Source organism: Octopus sinensis, linkage group LG8, assembly GCF_006345805.1.
Source record: "Octopus sinensis linkage group LG8, ASM634580v1, whole genome shotgun sequence".
Classification (NCBI taxonomy): domain Eukaryota; kingdom Metazoa; phylum Mollusca; class Cephalopoda; order Octopoda; family Octopodidae; genus Octopus; species Octopus sinensis.
In genome coordinates, this window is record NC_043004.1 from 475,998 (window position 1) to 496,710 (window position 20,713).

Below are 20,713 nucleotides of genomic sequence, written 5' to 3' on the forward strand. Positions count from 1 at the left end.
ATCATCATCGCTATCATCTTTTAATGTCCATTTTCCAAACTGGTATGGGTTTGATGGATTGGCACTAAGCTCCTCCGCTGCCATTTTTGACAATGGGTTCTACAGGTGGATGCTCTTCCGAATACCAACCACTTCACAGAGTGTACCAGGTGACCTTTTACGTGGCACCAGCATCAGTGAGGTTACTATATAACTTGCAAATCCCTCCACTGAATGGGGAGTAGTATTGAATGAGGTGGCTTTATGTCAGATGAAAGGTTAGGGCATAACAGAGGGACAGGAACAGATGCTTTGCTGTCGAGAGAGATACATGGTTACCCCGGGTGGTGGTGGTGGGAAAATGTGAAAGGGCAGATAAGAGAAATGATGTGAGTGGGTAAGTAAGTTTGTGATTTGGGACTCTGACCGGGATCCAGAGCAGTGCCTATGGCCAGCTCACAGCCTAGTCAGGGGCAAAGAAGAATAGGCTTAATGCCGAAATATGTAAATTTTATATTAATATTGTTGTCATTTTTGTAAGAGGTTCATTGCCTTATGTAATGATTTATTAAAGAACAATGTTATAGAGAAGCAGAGGGTCGGCAGGCGCTTTCTGTCTTCTCTCATCCTTATCATCCTTGCATCATTATCATTCATTTCATTAATGTATTGTCCAGCCCACAAGCTACCTAATCTATGAACTGTCTTAATGACAAATTTAATGAAATAAAGTAAGTTTGTGAGAGTGTGAAAGGAAAGTGGCAGATGAGGAAAATGCAGTGCTTTCGTAATATGGCTTTATAATGTGCCACCAGTCCATCACCCTTAATACAATGAAAGAAATCGTTTGCATTAGAAGTAAAAACCAAAAGATTTATCTCCTTGGTGTAAGAAGTGCAAAGGAGAGATGATGATCAGAGTTGTAGGGAACCCTAATAGGACTGAGGGGAGTTCTTCCTTTTGTTTTTCTTTCCTCATCGTCATCATCATCCATGGAAAACGTTTGTTTTCCATGCTGGTATAGTTTGGACGGTTTGACCAGAGCTGGAAAGCTGCCCCAGTCTGTTTTGGCTTGGTTTCCATGGCTGGATGCTTTTCCTAACACCAACTGTTTTACAGTGTGTGCTTTTAATGTGCCACCGGCACAAGCACTCGTACAAGTGCTTATTATGTGACACCAGAATGAGTGCTTTCTATGTGGCACCAGCACAAGTACTTTTTATGCGACACTGGCACATATAAAAGAGAAAATCCGAGATATGTGGGTTTGCTATTCCAAAAGTCAGTCAAGGCATTTTATTGTGAAAATTGAAAATTACCCAGCAACAACAGCTAAGTGTGTGAGTGTGCGTATTTATAGCTGAAGTGAGTTCATGGCTCACAGGATGGTCTGCTGTGTTAACCTTGGATCATAGAGTGACTCACTGTGCTTGAGGAGACCTATTGAGTCAAGTACATCAACATCAAAATAAAAATCAAATGGAAATTGTAGTTGTGATACCCGTGCCAGTGGCATGCAAAAAGCACCATCTGAACGTGGTCGATGCCGTTGGTTGCACATAAAACACACCAACCGATCATGGCCGTTTACCAGCTTCCTCTGGGCCCCTGTGCCAGTGGCACATAAAAAGCACCCACTACACTCACGGAGTGGTTGGCATTAGGAAGGGTATCCAGCTGTGAAAATGCTGCTAGATCAGACTGGAGCCTGGCGCAGCCTCCTGGCTTCCCAGACCCCGGTTGAACCATCTAACCCATGCTAGCATGGAAAACAGATGTTAAACGATGATGATAATGATAATGATATTTATAGTAATAACAGAGATTCAAAGAATCTAACAGATCTCACTTTAAGCTCACCGATGAATGTATGGCCAACAAGAACGACAGCTATAAATGAATGGAATAAACCTCAATTCTCTCTCCCCATTTCACTAATTTATTCTACAGTTACATATCTGTGAGAAGATGGATTGGACAGCTTTATTACAAATCACTACAATTGTTTCACTGCATCATTATATTATCAGCCATTCATTGCTGAATATTACAGATATCATATGCAATGTTGTATTAATATAATTCAGCACTATTTCAGAGGTTGATAAAATAAGTACCACTTGAGCAGTGGTGGTGGTGGTGGTGGGGTGACAATGTTGTCAACTTCACCCTCCCCCAAAACTGTTGACCTTCCACCATGATTTGAAACCAATATGATTCAATGTAGGAACTTTGGAAAGCACACTGTAAGCTTATCACCCAGATTATATATATCTTCTGCATAAATTGAAAGAAATTTACATGCCTAAACATGTTGTGAACCACTTTGCCTGTCCCTCTTTTTTTATATATAATCCGGTTTCATTTATCCCCAACATATTGTATATGTTTTATCATATGAATGACTAGACTCTAGAGGGAATAATAGTGAATTATTATTATTACCTCAGCCTTAGCAAAGGCAGAGGTATTGTTTTCAGTTGTGTTTGTTTGTCCATGGACAAGATATCTCAAGAATCGCTTGATGGATTTGGATGAAACTTTCATGGATGTCTGGCCTTGTGACTGGCATGAACTGATTAGATTTTGCAACTGATCTGGTACCAGACAGGATTTTGAATTATTTTTTCTGTTTTTATTTTTTACTTAATTTTTGAGAGTGGTTGAGTTCACTTTTAGTATTCTCACTTGTGAGAGCAGTCGAGTTTATTTCAGATATTCTCATTTTAAAGATCATCTTTGGCTAATTGTTGAGAAGATGTTGGTGTTGCCTTGGTGGAGGTTTGCACTCTCAGAGTTCTCTTGTTATAATTATTAAGGTAGCAACTTTCAAAATTGTTAGCACGGCAGGCAGAAATGCTTAGCAGCATTTCATCCATCTTTTTTACATTCTGAGTTCAAAGTCCACCAAGGTCGACTTTGCCTTTCATCCTTTTGGGGTTGATAAATTAAGTACCAGTTGAATACTGGGGTTGATGTGATTGACTTACCCTCTTCCCTGAAACTGCTGGCCTTGTGGCAAAATTTAAAATCATTGTTGTTGTTGTCATGCAGCGAGCTGGCAGAGTCGTTAGCATGCATTTTGCCCATCTTTATGTTCTGAGTTCAAATTCCACCAAGGTCATCTTTGCCTTTCATCCTTTCAGGGTTGATAAATTATGTACCAGTTGAATAGTGGGGTCGATGTAATTGACTTATCTCCTCTCCTGAAATTTCAGGCCCTTATTCCTAAAATAGAAAGGATTATCATTATCATCATGATTATTTACATTACTTACATTATTTACATTTGACGGATATTTGTCCTCATCTTGTTGGTTGTTAACACAACAATTCAGCTGATATACCCTCCAGCCTGCATCAGGTGTCTTGGGGAAAGTTCAAACCTGGGTTCTCATTCCTAAGGTATTTTTCGATGTTACTATTATTATTATTATTATTATTCAGTCACTGCCTGGAATCAAACTTGGAATCTTGGGGTTAGTAGTCCATACTCTTAACCACTACGCCATATGCCCGTGATGAAGGAAGGAGGGTATATCAGCCGAAACGTTCTGTTAATAACAAACAAGATGAGGACATATATACGTCAAATGTACATAATTTACATAATTCCTTATCTCTTAAATATAGAACTGCATGATTATTATTATTATTATTATTATTATTTTAATATATATGAATACAGTTTAAGGAAATAAAAGATGAATTAAAAAGATAAAAACTTAAAGCACATCATATCTATCAAATGTATTAAAGTAGGTAAATAAGCAACACCTTCAAAATTCATTTCAATTATGTTTAAAAACATTGTGCTCATTAAATGGCAGGATAACAATAGAATTTTTTGAAACTCCATGCAGAAAACTTATACCATGGAATTTCCGTGGATTCTGCTGGTCCTGTAGTATTTTTATAACTAAATATTATCAAGAATTGTACAAAAGATTGCTAAAATATTTTGTGCATTGCAGAACCATAACCAATTTATCACGAGTGGTTGGCATTAGGAAGGGCGTCTGGCTGTAGAAACTCTGCCAGATCAAGATTGAAGCCTGGTGCAGCCATCTGGTTCGTCAGCCCTCAGTCAAAATCGTCCAACTCATGCTAGCATGGAAAGCGGATGTTAAACGATGAATATGATGATGATGATGATGAAACTTTAACAACAAAATCTTATATGGACCCCCCATGCGGAATGTAGACCCAGGTTGTGAACTGGTCTAAATTGAACTAGGGCTGCCATAGACTTAACCATTCATATCCCATTGCCAAGTTTTTTTCACTGAATGTTTTTCAGTGAGCTCTTTGACACCTCACTATAAATGTTGTTGTTGGCAGTGATGGTGGTGGTGGTCATTAACACCAGATCAACCCTGGTTGAAAAGGCCATACCTACAGGTACTCCATCCATAGCCTTGCTGTTGTTTTGTACAAGTAGAACCGCATTTATCTTTTTATATTTTACTTGTTCCAGGTGTTGGATTGTGGCCATGTTGGAGCACCACCTTGAAACAAATCGATCCCAAGACTGAGGGGCTTTTTAAAGTCTGGCACTTATTCTGTCAGTCTCTTTTACTGAGCCACTAAGTTACAAAGATATAAACAAGCCTACACCAGTTGTAAAGCAGTGGAGTGGGGGAGACAAAAACACACACACACACACACACACACACACACACACATTATATAAATATACTAATATTTAGCAGAAGTCACACTGAGTCACTCTGTTGCTTCTGCTAAATATAATAATAATAATTGAGGCCACTGAAATTGAAATCAAATTCGATGACTAGCATCCATGCAAGTGGAGCGCGAAGAGCACCATCCGAGCATGACTGTTGCCAGAGCAGCTAACTGGCTTCTATGCCAGTGGCATGTAACAAGCACCATTCAAGCGTGATATTACCAGCGTCGCCTTACTGGCACATGAAAAAACATTCGAGTGAGGTCGTTGCCAGTGCTGCTGGACTGGCTCCTGTGCAGGTGGCATGTAAAAAGCACCATTTGAGTGTGGTTGTTGCCAGTACTGCCTGACTGGCCCTTGTGCCAGTGGCATGTAAAAGCACCCACTACACTCTCAGAGTGGTTGGTGTAAGGAAGGGCATCCAGCTGTAGAAACTGCCAGATCAGATTGGAGCCTGTGCAGGCATCTGGTTCGCCAGTCCTCAGTCAAATCGTCCAACCCATGCTAGCATGGAAAGCAGATGTTAAATGATGATGATGATGAATAATATACATATATATATATATATATATTGCTTGTAAGAAACAATAAATCCGAAAGGAGAAGCACACTCTAAATGTAGAGCAGTAGATATTAAAAAGACAGCTTTATGGGATTACCTTAGGTTTCCCATTCACAAAGGGTTTAGCTTTATGGCATACCATCATATCCCCAAAACCTGTTGGCCCATTTTTAAGAAGTCATGGGCCAACAGGATTTTGGGATCTGACGATACACCATAAAGCTAAACCCTTTATGGACGGGAAACCTAAGGTAATCCCATAAAATGGCCTTCCCCATTTTTAATCATCATCATTGTCGTTGTTGTCGTCGTCGTTTAATGTCTGCTTTTCATGTTGGCATGGGTTGGACAGTTTGACTGAGGGCTGGCAAGCCAGAAGGCTGTACCAGGCTCCAATCTGATCTAGCAATGTTTCTACAGCTGGATGCCCTTCCTAATTCCAACCACTCCAAGAGTTTAGTGGATGCTTTTTACGTCCCACCAGTACGAGGGCCAGTCAGGCGGCACTGGCATGGAACACACTTGAATGGGGATTTTTACATGCCACTGGCATGAGAGCCAGTCAGATGGTACTGGCATCAACCACACTCAAATGTCGCTTTTTATGTGCCACCAGCACGGGACCAGTCAGCCAGTACTGGCATCGACCATGCTCAAATGGTGCATTTTATGTGCCACATGTACGGGAGCCAGTCATGCAGCACAGGCAACAATCATGCTCAGATGGTGCTTTTTACATGCCACCTGCACGGGACCAGTCAGGTGGCACTGGTATCAACCACACACAAATGGTGCTTTTTACATGCCACTGGCATGGGTGCCAATCTGCCAGTACTGGCATAGGCCACAGTTACAGTCTGACTTGGCTTGCCAAGTCTTCTCAAGCACAGCATATCTCCAAAGGTCTCAGTCACTTGTCATCGCTTCCATGAGGCCCAGCATTCAAAGGTCACACTTTACTACCTCATCCCAATCTTCCTGGGTCTACCCCTTCCACAGGTTCCTTCTACTGCTAGGGTGTGACACTTTTTCACATGGCTGTCCTCATCCATATGCAACACATACACTCACTGGTGCTTTGAGTTCTGCTTTTTCCTGTTTACATCACCAAACCCACACACACAAACACACACAATAGACTTCCACATAGTTTCCGTTTTTTCCAAATTAACTCCCAAGGCATTAGTTGGTCCTGGGCTATATTAGAAGATGCTTGCCTGAGGTGTTACCCAGTGGAACTGGCCCCAAAACCATGTGATTGCAAAATGAGCTTCTTTACCACCCGATCATGGCTGTATTTATCCATTGTTTCTTTCCCGTTTTTAAAACAATAGGCTGTCATGAAGTTAACAAATTGACAGAACCAGTGGAGCATCCGACCAAATACCTTTTACTGGCTCTTCATGCTTAGAATTCAAATCCCTCTCAGGTCACTATGACTTTCGTCCTTCAAGGGTCAATGAAATAAGGTACCACTCTGGGACAAAAGATTGGCAAAACTGCTAGAGCATTAGACACTGTTGTAGCATTTGTGTTGGTGTTTTTCATGTATTCTCTGCACCCAAATAGATAAGGGTGGTCTACTTATCGATATCTAGCAGATAAGGTAGTGTATTCTCCAATGAAAATCCCTTAAGTTCTTAGCACTTATCAAGAGTGTCACCACATGTCATTTCACATCCTGGTGATGTAAAAAGTGTGATTGCACAGGATTTCATTACTATCTCAAATAGGGAACAGGATTGTATAGGGAAGCAGATACAATATGTAGATATAGAAAAGACAACAGGTATGGTTCTGTTGTTAAGAAATGCATTTTACAGCCATGTGGTCTCAGGTTCAGTCCCAGTGTGACACATAGGGCAAGTGTCATCTACCATTGCCCCGGGTCAACAAATGCCTTTTGAGAGAATTTGGTCAACTGAAACTATATTATTTATAGCTTTATATGTACTTCAAGAACTGATTCTAATAAATGTATATATATTAGGCGCAAGATTCTAATATATGTATATATACAGGCACAGGAGTTGCTGTGTGGTTAGTACCTTGCTTACCAACCACATGGTTCCAGGTTCAGTCCCACTGCGTGGCATCTGGGCAAGTGTCTTCTAGTATAGCCTCAGGCCAACCAAAGCCTTGTGAGTGGATTTGGTAGACGGAAACTGAAAGAATCCCATCGTATATATGTATATATGTGTGTGTATGTTTGTGTATCTGTGTTTGTCCCCACAACATTGCTTGACAACCGATGGTGGTGTGTTTATGTCCCTGTAACTTAGCGGTTCGGCAAAAGAGACTGATAGAATAAGTACTAGGCTTACAAAGAATAAGTCCCAGGGTCTATTTGCTTGACTAAAGTCGGTATACCAGCATGGCCACAGTCAAATGACTGAAACAAGATATATATATATATATATATATATATATATATATATATGTATATATATATATGTATATGTATATATATATATGTATATGTATATATATATATGTATATATATGTATATGTATATATATATGTATATATATATATGTATATATATGTATATATATATATGTATCAATGTGCATATGTGTGTATACATCCCCATAGTTTAGCCGTATCACAAAAGAAACTGATAGACTCAGTCCCAGACATACATAATAAGTCCTGAGTTCAGTTTGTTTGACCAAACCCTTTAAGATAGTATCCAAGCATGACTATAGTTCAATAGCATTGCTAGTGGGGGAGCAAGGGTAGCAAGTGCCTCCACGCCTGGCACATTTTTCAAAATTGGTGCCTTCTCAACAATTTTTGTTAGCTCTTTAGTTCATATGTGTGATAAAAGTTGAATCTCTCTCTTGTTTTTTTTATTGTTAATCACATGGTATTGTTAGAACTTTATGGAGTCATTATTTTATCTGACCAGGCGGCAAGCTGACAGAAATGTTAGCATGCCAAGCAAAGTGCTTAGCGGTATTTCATCTACTGTTACATCGTGAGCTCAAATTCCGTCGAGGTCGACTTTGCTTTCATCCTTTCAGGTAAATAAATTAAGTACCAGTTACACACTGGGATCGATATAAACAACTTAATCCGTTTGTCTGCCCTTGTTTGTCCCCTCTGTGTTTAGCCCCTTGTGAGCAATAAAGAAATAAGAAACGTTAGCATGCCGGGTGAAGTGCTTAGTGGTATTTCGTCTGTTTTTATGTTCTGAGTTTAAATTCCGCCAATGTTGACTTTGCGTTTCATCTTTTTGGGGTCTATAAATTAAGTACCAGTTGTGTACTGGGGTTGATCTAATCGACTGGCCTCCTGCCCCAAAATTCCAGGCCTTGTGCTTAGAGTAGAAAAGATTATTTTATCTGACCAACCTCCTGTGCTCTTTGAACTGTCTGCTCAATCCCATGTGATGTGTTGGTGGTCACTGACATCTGAAGAACCTAAACAAACCCCGACATCATAACTTCTCGACACTGAATGATCCTGAGGAGTTTCATCATTATCTTCATGTCATCCCTATATCAGTAAATACAACATTCATATGTAATGGCAGTGTTACTGAAACATGAAATTTATGAGTGTAGAATGCAATTACATATATTATAACTAATGAAATATTTCATGTAATATAACAGAAATGCGGTTAAAATTGATTGGTGTCACCATTTTTTTATGTGCTCCCTCCCGCTAACTTTAGAACCTGGTTATGCCTCTGCTGCAGTCCAATAGCTAAAACAAGTAAAAGAAAAAAGATAGCTGATGACTGCAAGTAGCAGGAGCACCACATAATTCACAGATGTTTTGTTAGCTGGTAATTCCGAGTTCAGGTCATCACATGAACATATATAATGATGGAATCAGGCACACTAGAATTGTCTGTTAAACAGTTTTTTCTCTTTTGTACAAGAAAAGTGAATGAATGAAATTATATTTACAATTCTCAAATATCAAGATATGAGGAGGTGATGAATCCCTCATGGAGAGGTAAAATTTCATCTGGATTCAAATTTCAAACCCCTTACTGATGAATCTCAGAAAGATCACATGGAAAAACAATTTAAGTCCCAAGACTAAAGCAGGAATCTATACTATAATAAAGCAGTTACTAATTAGTTTTGAATATGTAACTTTTACTAAAAGAAGGTAATTAGTAAAGTCTTCACTAACTAGAAAGCTCTAGAACACCTGGATATCATATACAAATTACTGACACCATGTAAAAGACACTCATTTTGGGCTACATAAAAGGCGACCCACGCTGGTGTCGCGTAAAAGGCGACCACTCTAGAGTCACGTAAAAGGCGACCGCTCTAGAGTCACGTAAAAGGCAACCGCTCTAGAGTCACATAAAAGGTGACCACTCTAGGGTTGCGTAAAAGGTGACCGCTCTAGAGTCACATAAAAGGCAACCACTCTAGAGTCGCATAAAAGGTGACCTCTCTAGAGTCACATAAAAGGCGACCGCTCTAGAGTCACGTAAAAGGTGACCGTGCTGGTGTCGCATAAAAGGTGACCATGCTGGTGTCATGTAAATGGTACCCATGCTGGTGTCACATTAAAGGTACTCATGCTAGAGTTGTGTAAAAGGCACTCACACTGGAGTCGCATAAAATGCACCCATGCTGATGTTGCATAAAAGGCACCCATGCTGGTGTTGCATAAAAGGCACTCAGCAAACTCTGTAAAGTGGTTGATGTTAGAAAGGGCATCCAGTTGTAGAAACGAAGCCAATCAAAGTAGAACCTGATCCAGCTCCTGAGCTTGGAAGCTCTGGTCAAACTGTCCAAGCCATGGCAGCATGATAAAACAGACATAAAATGATGAAGATGAGTATCAGCAAATTTAACTTTTGAATTTATGACACGAAATAGTGCAACAGTCATAAAATTCCTGCTACATCATCTCTGAGTTTTCTGTGAAAAACCAATTAATAAGTAACTTCCAACCTCTTTACCCTGACAGTAAATGGGGATAAGAGAAAAAAAATCCCACAATCATAGAAACCACTTGAGAAAAAATTAAGCTTGTCATTGGCCACATAGGATGATTCACAGAATTATATGGGATGTATTTCAAATGAAAATTGTAAAATTTATCACCAGATTGAATTGTACATGGACTGTGCAGACCAATGATAGAAACCACTATAATAATAATAATAATAATAATGACAATGATAATAATAATAATAATAATAATAATAATAATAATAATAATAATAACAATAATATTGATAATAATAATAATAATAATGATAATAATAATGATAATAATAATGATAATAATAATGATAATAATAATGATAATAATAATAATAATGATAATAATAATGATAATAATAATGATAATAATAATGATAATAATAATGATAATGATAATAATAATAATGATAATAATGATGATAATGATAATAATGATGATGATTATGATGATGATAATAAAACTAATAATAATCCCTTCTATTATAGGCACGAGGCCTGAAACTTTGTGGGAGGAGTAGTCAATTAGATCAACCCTAGTGTGTAACTGGTACTTATTTCATCAAACCTGAAAGGATAAACGGCAAACTCGACCTCGGCGTAATTTATATACAGAACATAGACACAGACGAAATGTCGCTAAACATTTTGCCCAGCTCATCACCTTAATAATAATTATATATATAAATATATATATATATATATATATATATATATATATATATTACACACATAAATATACATACATACACAAATACATACATATGCATATATTACACACATACATATGCATACATATACATACATACATATGCATATATATATATATATGTGTGTGTGTGTATATATATATATAGTACAAAGTAAGATAGGGGTTATGGGTGTAACCCACGATGGGATAGCATTTATCCAATATACTGTTGGTACAGTACCCAGATTCTTAATACATAAATATTTTTAATTGCAATGCAATTAAGTCATTTATTGTATTAAACTGGTGATGGTAAAGAAATATTTTTACCGTAAAATTTATAATACAAATAAGAAAATGGAGAAACAAATTTAGTTTGTTCATCAACTTTCGGATATTATAATGTTGGATTATTTATTCATTTTACAAAATGAATGTTCTAATTTTGTTAAATGAATAAATAATCCAACATTAAAATATCCAAAAGTTGATGAACAAACTAAATTTGTTTCTCCATTTTCTTATTTGTATTATATATATATATATCATCATCTATATATATATATATACATATATATAATCTGCCTCTTGTGTTAATCATCCTTTAACCTTTATTCTGTATATCAGAACCAGTGATACTTCCAAGTACAGTGGTAACCACTTCACAATTGCTGGAAACAGATTGGATGACCATATCCTTTGTGGAACTCTAAACCTCCTAGTAGCAGGACATACATCCAATGCTATGTGCACGTGTGCGCGTGTGTGTGTGTGTGTGATATATTCTTTTCTTTTATTCTTCCACTTGTTTCATTCACTTGACTGTGGTCATGCTGGAGCACCACTGCCAGGGCCTATTTTTTCAGCCTAGTACTTATTTTGAACCTCTAAGTTACGGGGATGGAAACACACCAACACCAGTTGTCAAGTGGGAGAAACAGGCACAAAGACACACATATATACATATATGTATATATATACACACACAGACATATACACACGCACACACTTATATATATATACATATATACGATGGGATTCTTTCAGTTTCTGTGTACCAAATCCACTGACAAGATTTTGGTTGGCCCAAGGCTATAGTAGAAAACACTTGCTCAATTCATTCAAATTTTACACTTAGGGTCCGGGGAGTGTCATCAGCAAAAATAATTTTTAACTTTTTGCCTAAGGCGAGCCCACAGCAATATCATATCTTCTCCACTACGATTCCCTAAAACTTGAGAACTACACAACCAATTTCATTCAAATTTTACACATGCCTTACTTAGGGTCCATGTAGTTTCATGGGCAAAAAAAATGTTCAACTTCTTGCCTAGAGCGATATCATATCTTCTCCACTATTTCAGTATTACGTGTTGAAAGTGATACAAAAACATTTCTCTATTTTATGTCAGATACTTTCACTTTAACAATAAAAATAATAATAACAATTGAACTATATGTAGTAAGTAATAATTAAAATCAAACTAAAGTATAATATAATCGTAACATAACAAAAGTAAAAATAGCAATTGGTATAAAATTGCATCAATGACTTGAATAAGTGGTTTCACATGAATGGGAATAAATTAAAAATAAAATTAGCGTGCAGAAATGGAATAGTCCAGATGGATAATAAAAAATTAAATTAAAGAAAAGACTATTGTCTATAAAGTATACAATGTAGAGAAAAAAGAAGATTTGAACACATGGAGGAAAGCACCTTCAAAAAGTGTCTTGGTGCGACTATGAAAGATATCTAATCAGAGGTGGTAAATTTGCCACAATAGAAGCAAGGTTCGAGTCAATGGAACGTGCAAGGGAGTACTCGACTCGAACTTGCAAAGTGGAAATATTTTATTTTTACCTTTATATCTGGGACGTAGGACGTCCCGGAAAAAAATGCCACCCCCCCACCCGAAGTAGAGGTAGGCTGGATTGTAGCCACACTTCTATACAAGAGGGAGGACAAGATACAATTGATCGAAATTACAAGAGACGGGCTAACAATTCCATTCTGTTATATATTTTGAGTATTGTTATCACTAGTGATATCAAGATATAGCTTTGTATTTTGTATTTTATGAGTATTGTTATCACTAGTGATATCAAGATATAGCTTTGTATTTTGTATTTTATATATAGATGTACATGTAATATGTACACATATATATATATATATACATGCACTAGCTCTATGACCCAGCAACGACGGGTCTTTAATACTAGTATATATATATATATACAAAATAAAAGGTGAGCTGATAGAATCATTAGCACGCCGTGCGAAATGCTTAGCACTATTCGTCTACCACTATGTTCTGAGTTCAAATTCCGCCGAGGTCGGCTTTGGCTTTCATCCTTTCGGGGTCAATAAATTAAGTACCAGTTATGCACTGGGGTCAATATAATCGGCTTAATCCGTTTGTCTGTTCTTGTTTGTCATCTCTGTGTTTAGCCCCTTGTGGGTAATAAAGAAATAGGTATTTCGTTTGCCGCTATGTTCTGAGTTCAAATTCCACTGAGGTCGACCTTGCCTTTTATCCTTTCAGGGTTGATTAAATAAGTACCAGTTACACACTGGGGTCGATGTAATCGACTTAATCCCTTTGTCTGTCCTCTCTGTGTTTACCCCCCTGTGGGCAATAAAGAAATATGTGTGTGTGTGTGTGTGTGTGTAATTGTCCAGTCCAATAAGTTAATTATGTGTTAGTAAAAAATATATATCACATATAGAATACTGTAAGGCAATAAGTGAATGTAGCAGGTGAATACAGTATGACACTCAGAGTGTTTTATGAGCAGGAAGTGCAGTCAAGCATGCAGTTGGATGATGCAATAGACAGCAAACAATTAAGGTGTTATGTGATAGCAAGGGCACATTGAGTGAATGGTAGCCAAGTCATGTGTATGACAGCTGGGGAATATTCATCATCATCATCGTTTAACTTCCGCTTTCCATGCTAGCATGGATTGGACGATTTTGACTGAAGGCTGCACCAGGCTCCAATCTTGATCTGGCAGAGTTTCTACAGCTGGATGCCCTTCCTAACACCAACCACTCCGAGAGTGTAGTGGGTGCTTTATACATGCCACCGGCATGGGGGCCAGTCAGGTGGTACTGGCAGTGACCTTGCTCGAGTCTTTTTACACAGGTGCCAGTAAGGCGATGTTGGTAACGAATAGTGCCCTTTTACGTGCCACTGGCACGGAAGCCAGTTGGCTGCTCTGGCAACGATCACACTCGGATGGTACTCTTGGCACCCTACTAGCACAGGCACAAGTGCCACTAAGGCAACACTGGTAACGATCACATTCTAATGATGCCCTTTTATGTGCCACTGGCACAGAAGCCGGTTAGCCGCTCTGTCAGTGATCACATTATAGGGGATAATGGGAGACAGGTTACATTTCATACCTAAAGTTTTATGAATATTTCTCCTTTAATTTATCTTAAAATATGGCTGTGAAGTTAGGGATGTGATTCTTGTGGCCTCATACTAATTGGGTCAAACCTTGCTAAAGGCAACTCACTATAAGCCAGAGCATATCTTCTGAGGACCAGAACATGTCTATCTTTGTGTTTCTCTCCGACTTCCACTTAACAACTGGCGTTAGTTTGTTTGCATCTCCATAACATAGCAGTTCAGCATAAGAGACTGATAGAATAAGTATCAGGCTTAGACAAACAAGTATTGGGGTCAATTTATTCAACAAAAATCCTTCAAAGCAATACTCCAGCATGGCCATATTCGAATGAAATGAATATGCAGAAATGTTTTCATAGCACTTCTTATTATTTACTTTGTTTTATAGCATTATTTTCTAACAGAATTGCGAAAGAATTTAGTTTGTATTATTTAGAAGACCCTAAACACGTGATGTGGCACCTCCTAGCAAATGCGTTCTACATCTGCATTCTCAAACTGACAAAGAATAATAATCTGCTTCTGCTCAAAATAATGGAGAAATTCCACATCAACCTTCTTTTATAATAAGAAAACAAAACAGAGCTAGCAACCATATAATTCTTTCTTTTGCTATTGTGTTAGACAAGTTTAAAACCATTTCAATTTGTCTGCCCAACAGCCCTGCCCTAGCACTTGAACTAGCCAAGGAGGTGCAGCCATTTCTATAAGAAACCCTGCCCTTAACAGCTGCTTGAATGATTCGTATCTTCAGCCAACACCATCTTTTCTCCTCAGAGTTGCAACCTCTGGAACTCTCACTTCAACAGCAATCTACACAGATTTGAGTTGAACCTCAGCCATGTTGATCTCAACAGCCCAGGAACATATAGTTTACAAGAACTGACCATTTTACTGACCAGTTATAAGAACTGACAAGAACTTTGGTCTAATTATCTTTTATCTTTTAATTGTTTCAGTCATTAGACAGTGGCCATGCTGGGGCACCAACCTGAAGAATTTTTAGTTGAATGAATTCATCCCATTACTTATGTTTCCAAGCCTGGTACTTATTTTATCAGTGTCTATTGCTGAACCACTAAGTTATGGGGACGGGAACACACCGTCTCCCATGTCCTCAAGTGGTGGTGGGGTGAGGGTTATATATACATAAATATATACACACACACACGTGTATGTATATGATGGGCTTCTTTCAGTTTCCATCTACCACATCCACTCACAAAGGCTTTGGTCAGTCTGGGGCTGAAGTAGAAGACATTTAGCCAAGGTGCCATGCAGTGGGACCGAACCCAAAACCATGTGGTTGGGAAGCAAACTTCTTACCACACAACCACACTGGGTAGAGACGGTCCATATCAGTTTGGCCTCTTTCTCTTGACTTGTTCAGTTCAGAAGCACCCCACCCCAACCTCCCCGCCAGGAACTTTTACCTTGGTAGCATAGTTCTCAAGGCCATAGAAGCACACAAGCCACCACATAACAAGTTTTCAATGGTTAAACTCACGAACTCTCTTTATTTTACAATGAACTGGAGAAACACAAGCTCTGTATGAGAGGTGAACCATTCATAAGGCATCGTTAAAACCGAAGGTGTAGAAGTTTTCCTGGTCTATGAGAAAATCGGCGTCAGTCAAACAAAATGAATTCAATTAATAATGTCCACTACTAATCAACTACAGAGCAGGTTATCAGTAGCTAGAGAGAGAGGGAGAGAGAGAAAGAGAGGGGGAGAGAGGGAGAAAAAGAGAGAGGGTGAGAGAGAGAGAGAGAAGGGGAGAGAAAGAGAGAGTGAGGGAAAGAGAAAGAGAGAGAGGAGGGAGGGAGGGAGAGAGGGGGAGGGGGAGAGAGGGGGGAGAGAGGGAGAGGGAGAGAGAGAGAGAGAGGGAGAGAGAGGAGAAAGAGAGAGGGGAGAGACAGAAAGAGGGAGGGAGAGGGAGAGGGAGAGAGAAAGAGGGAGAGAAAGAGAGAGAGAGGGAGAGAAAGAAAGAGAGAGAGAGAGGGAGAGAAAGAGAGAGAGGTGTGTGTGTGTGTGTGTATGTGTCAAAGAAATGTCACGACTGAAATCATAAACATGTCATTTGAACAACATTTCTGTCAAGAAGGATAGATTTTACTGTCCATGAACCAGTTTGTTTGAATAATAAAACAATGGGGAAGCATGGTTAATGTTGAGTGATGGCCATCATCATATAGCGGTGCGCTTGTGTGGGCATTGTGCGTTTGTACATATGCACACATTTGCGTGCGTGCGTGCCTGTGCATGTGTGTGTATGTATGTGAAGAAAGTTTGTTTAGTGGAGATGATTGAGCTGCACGTGTGTCATATGGAGCAACCATTTAGATCAGTATGGGTTCAGCTTCAACTGACCAACCTCGACAATATTGAATTGAAGCACCGAATATTGGTAGAATCTTGATTAATTCAAATTTTTTCCTGCTCATTATGTTAAGTATATTAATCATTATCATTGTTCGACCGTGGTTGAGACAATGGAATTTACTATGTTACGCCAGACTTCACGGTCCATCATAGCATTACGGAGGTCCTGTTGCTGGATGCCTGTATCCCTGGAGATTACATCAGGGTAGGAGAGTGTGCGCCCTCTGGTATCTCGAGTAGATGGCTTCCAGAGGAAAAGAGTAGAGATTACCTCGTTTTCAGCTCTACAACAATGTCCAGCAAACTGGACTCTTCTACCTTTCACAAGAGATGATACAGGTGGTAGTTTCCCATATATTTGTACTTTGATTGGATGGGGCTTCCACGAGAAATTTTGAGCTTTCATAAGGAGGCAAGTGTACTTCACTACATAGTTTCCATGCAGATGGTACCTCTGGATAATTCTCCAGGTTATTATCTTCTGTTGTCGTTCCTCAGTATAGCAATTTAGCAAGCGTGGCCAGTGTCAGTACTGCCAAACTGGCCCTCGTGCTGGTGGCAGGTAAAAAGCACCCACTACACACTCAGAGTGGTTGGCATTAGGAAGTGCATCCAGCTGTAGAAACCTTGTCAGATCGGACTGAAGTCTGGTGCAACCTTCTGGCTTGTCAGCCCTCAGTCAAACTGTTCAACCCATGCCAGCATGGAAAGCGGATGTTAAATGACGATGATGATATATTATTTTATATTTGAGGATGGTCATTTCACCTATATATAAACACACTATTTACTTGATCTGCACTTTAGTTTTATTATTACATCCGCCTTCGCTAAGGTGGAGATATTGTTTACAGTTGTGTTTGTTCGTGGGCAAGATATTTCAAGAACCACTGAATGAATTCTGATGAAACTTTCAGGGATGTTTGACCTTATGACTGGCAAAATTTTATTAAATATTGGAATCGATCCAGTACCTGACAAGGATCATGGATTTTTTTCCCTGTTTTTTTTTTTACTTAACTTTTGAGAGTGGTCGGGTTCATTTTTAGTATACTTCTTTATCAGAGCAGTCGAGATTATTTCAGATATTTGCATTTTAAAAATCATCTCTGGCTAATCATTGAGAGGACGTTGGTACTGCCTTGGAGGAGGTTTGTGCTCTCTGAGTGCTCTTCTTTTCTTCTGTTGTCATTCCTTAGTATAACAATTTAGCAATAATTATTTTATATTTGGGGACAGTCATTTCGCCAATAAATAAACACACTATTTGATCTTCACTTTAGTTTTATTATTATTATTAGTTTAAGGCAGTGAGCTGGCAGAATTATTAGCATACAGGGAAAAATGCCTAGAGGCATTGCATCCGTCTTCATATTCTGAGTTCAAATTCCACCAAGGTTGACTTTCCCGTTCATCCTTTCAGTGTTGATGAATTAAGTACCAGTTGCAAACTGGAGTTGATGTAATCAACAAGTTCCCCTCCCCCGAAATTTCAGGCCTTGTGCCTTTAGTAGAAAGGATAATTATCATTATTAGTTTATTTGTCAAAGTTCTTTTGTTACACATTCTGTGATTTCTTCAATGCCTATCTGTTCTTCTCCATGTCGCCTCTCTGGTCTTGTCCATTCCAACTTGCCTTTATTATTCTTGATATTAAGAGTAGTGGATTGGTAGAATCATAAAAGTTCAGGACAATATTCCCAGTGGTGAATGCAGGGATGTTGCCCTACTTGCCCAGACAACAACCCTTTCTAGCCAAGCTGACACCAAATATAACAATGTTGTTATTGTATTTCCAGCAGATTTTACAGCATTACTGTTTCATATGCATATGGTCTGCTACAAGAAAGTTAGAAATAAGAACATGTCCTTTGGGGCAACACCCAAAACAAAATCCTAAACCACCCCACCCCCGTTCCTTACTGTAATGTTTTGTTGTGCTTCAAGTCCTACCAAAGTCAGCTTTGCCTTTCATTTTCCAGGGTCGATGAAATACAGTACCAGTCAAGTACAGGCATTGATTTAGTTGACTAACTCCTCCCAGCAAAAATTTCTAGCCTTGTGCCTGTTTTTTTAATCTTGTTTCAGTCATTGGACTAGGGCCATACTGGGGCACCACCTTGAAGGATCTTAGTTGAAAAAAAATCAAGCCAAGTATTTCAAAGTCTTTTTTTGTTGAGCTGCTAAGTTACTAGGTTGTAAACAAACCAGCAGTGGCTGTTAAGTAGAGGGAGAGCGATCAATACAGACACACCTCTCTCTCTATATATATATATATACCATGGGCTTCCATCTCCCATGTTTACTCAGAAGGTATTGGTCAACTTGAGCTATAGTTGAAGATACTTGCCTTAAGGTGTTGTACAGTGGGCCTGAACCTGAAATCACATGGTTGCAAAGGTAGCTTTTTAACCACACAGCCATGCCTGCACCTATCTCAGAAATAGCTATGGATCTGGTATGTATGGTTGAGACCCTGCTTTGCTGGGGAGGTCTGATAAGAGTGAAACATGTCCAAAGTTGTCACCATGCTAGGCAAAAGTCTTCTGTTCCCCCTCCACATACACTGCATGACAATTCTCTTTATCAATTGACAATAATATGTTGTCAGCTGATTTTTGAGGTTGAAATTTGGAGTTGTCAGCTCTGTCTGTCTCGATCAACTTTGAGATTTGATCCAAAAGTTACCATTCTCTTCAAAATGCATGTAAGGTCTTAATTAAAATTTTCTTCTTTGCCACACTCAGTTTTGATTAAGGCAGAATTAGACAAAAATTTCTTGCCGTATTTAGCTAGAGCTCTTTTACATCCCGAGTTCAAATCTTGTTGAGTCCATCTTTGTCTTTCATCCTTCACGAATCAATGAAATAAGGTACCAGTCAAGTAACTGAGTCTATTCAATATTTCTATGAAATATCCAAAATATGAATGGAATCACAAAACAAGGGCAGTGAATACCCAAGCTAAGTTTCAACCAAAACCCTGTAATCAGGAAACGCCCAGATTTGATAACTGAGACACCATGGGGGTGTGTTAGTGTTGCAAGAATTTAGAATCAAGTTATTTGGAAAGTTTCTGCATTGTAAGGCCGTCTGGGTTGTATGGACCTTTGTGTGAATTCCATTGATTTAACAAACAACATTTGTATACTGAGGAAACGTTAAGAAATAACGATGTTAGGTTTCTGATATGTGAAGGGATTTAATATAGAGAATAGTTCTTCATTTTTATGACCTACGCTAAAGAACTTCTGAATCATCTTGCCGTTCTTCTTTCAATGTTCACTGGCATTCCTTGGCTATCTGACAACAAAATGATAACATTGAAACAAACTACTCCTTAGTTTGTAATATTAATACGGCTAAAACATTTTGTCATATTAAAACAATTTCATTGTAAAGAAATGAAAGAGTTTTTGTTAAGAAATTCCTTTAATAAAACCTTTCAATAAAACAAAAATTAAAAAAAAAAGATGTGATGACTATTTTATTTATTTTTCCCTCCTTTACTTGTAAATACGTTAACACAGCCCACGTGTTGTAAAGATAGAGTAAAAATTCCACTGCTGATAGCGAAGAAGGGTTTATTTATTTGTTTTTTTCCCTCTTTTCTAGTAGCTACTACAGACAGAATAGTGTTTCTATAAGTTATGTCTTAAACGTGGAGAGGGAAATGTCAAAATAATTGAAAAAGCCGACCTGAAAAGTAATAACAAAATAAATGTCAAGTTTTATTATAAGTTGTTCTTTTCCTTAATGACGGGGTTTTAATCTAATTAATAAGCACAGTATTAATGATTTTTAAAAAATTGTTTTGAAATATTAAATAAAATTATATAATGGCAATCCACATTAAAAGTAATGATAATGCGATTAATACTCCCGCTTTCCTTTTAGCACCTAAACTATTACCCCACACCCCCTACATCACTACCAACAAGCAACATCGAGACAATCTCTACGTGATCCAATCCGCTAGAAATAGCAGTTAAAACTCCATCAAAATGTTCTACATGCAC

At 38.4% G+C, this 20,713-nt stretch overlaps 1 protein-coding gene across 1 annotated transcript in view; it reads right to left on the reverse strand.

Annotated features, from left to right (window-relative positions):
* Positions 1–20,713, reverse strand: part of LOC115215024 (HIV Tat-specific factor 1 homolog) — a 153,525-nt gene that overhangs the window by 124,292 nt on the left and 8,520 nt on the right. The gene's annotated exons all lie outside the window — the stretch shown is intronic.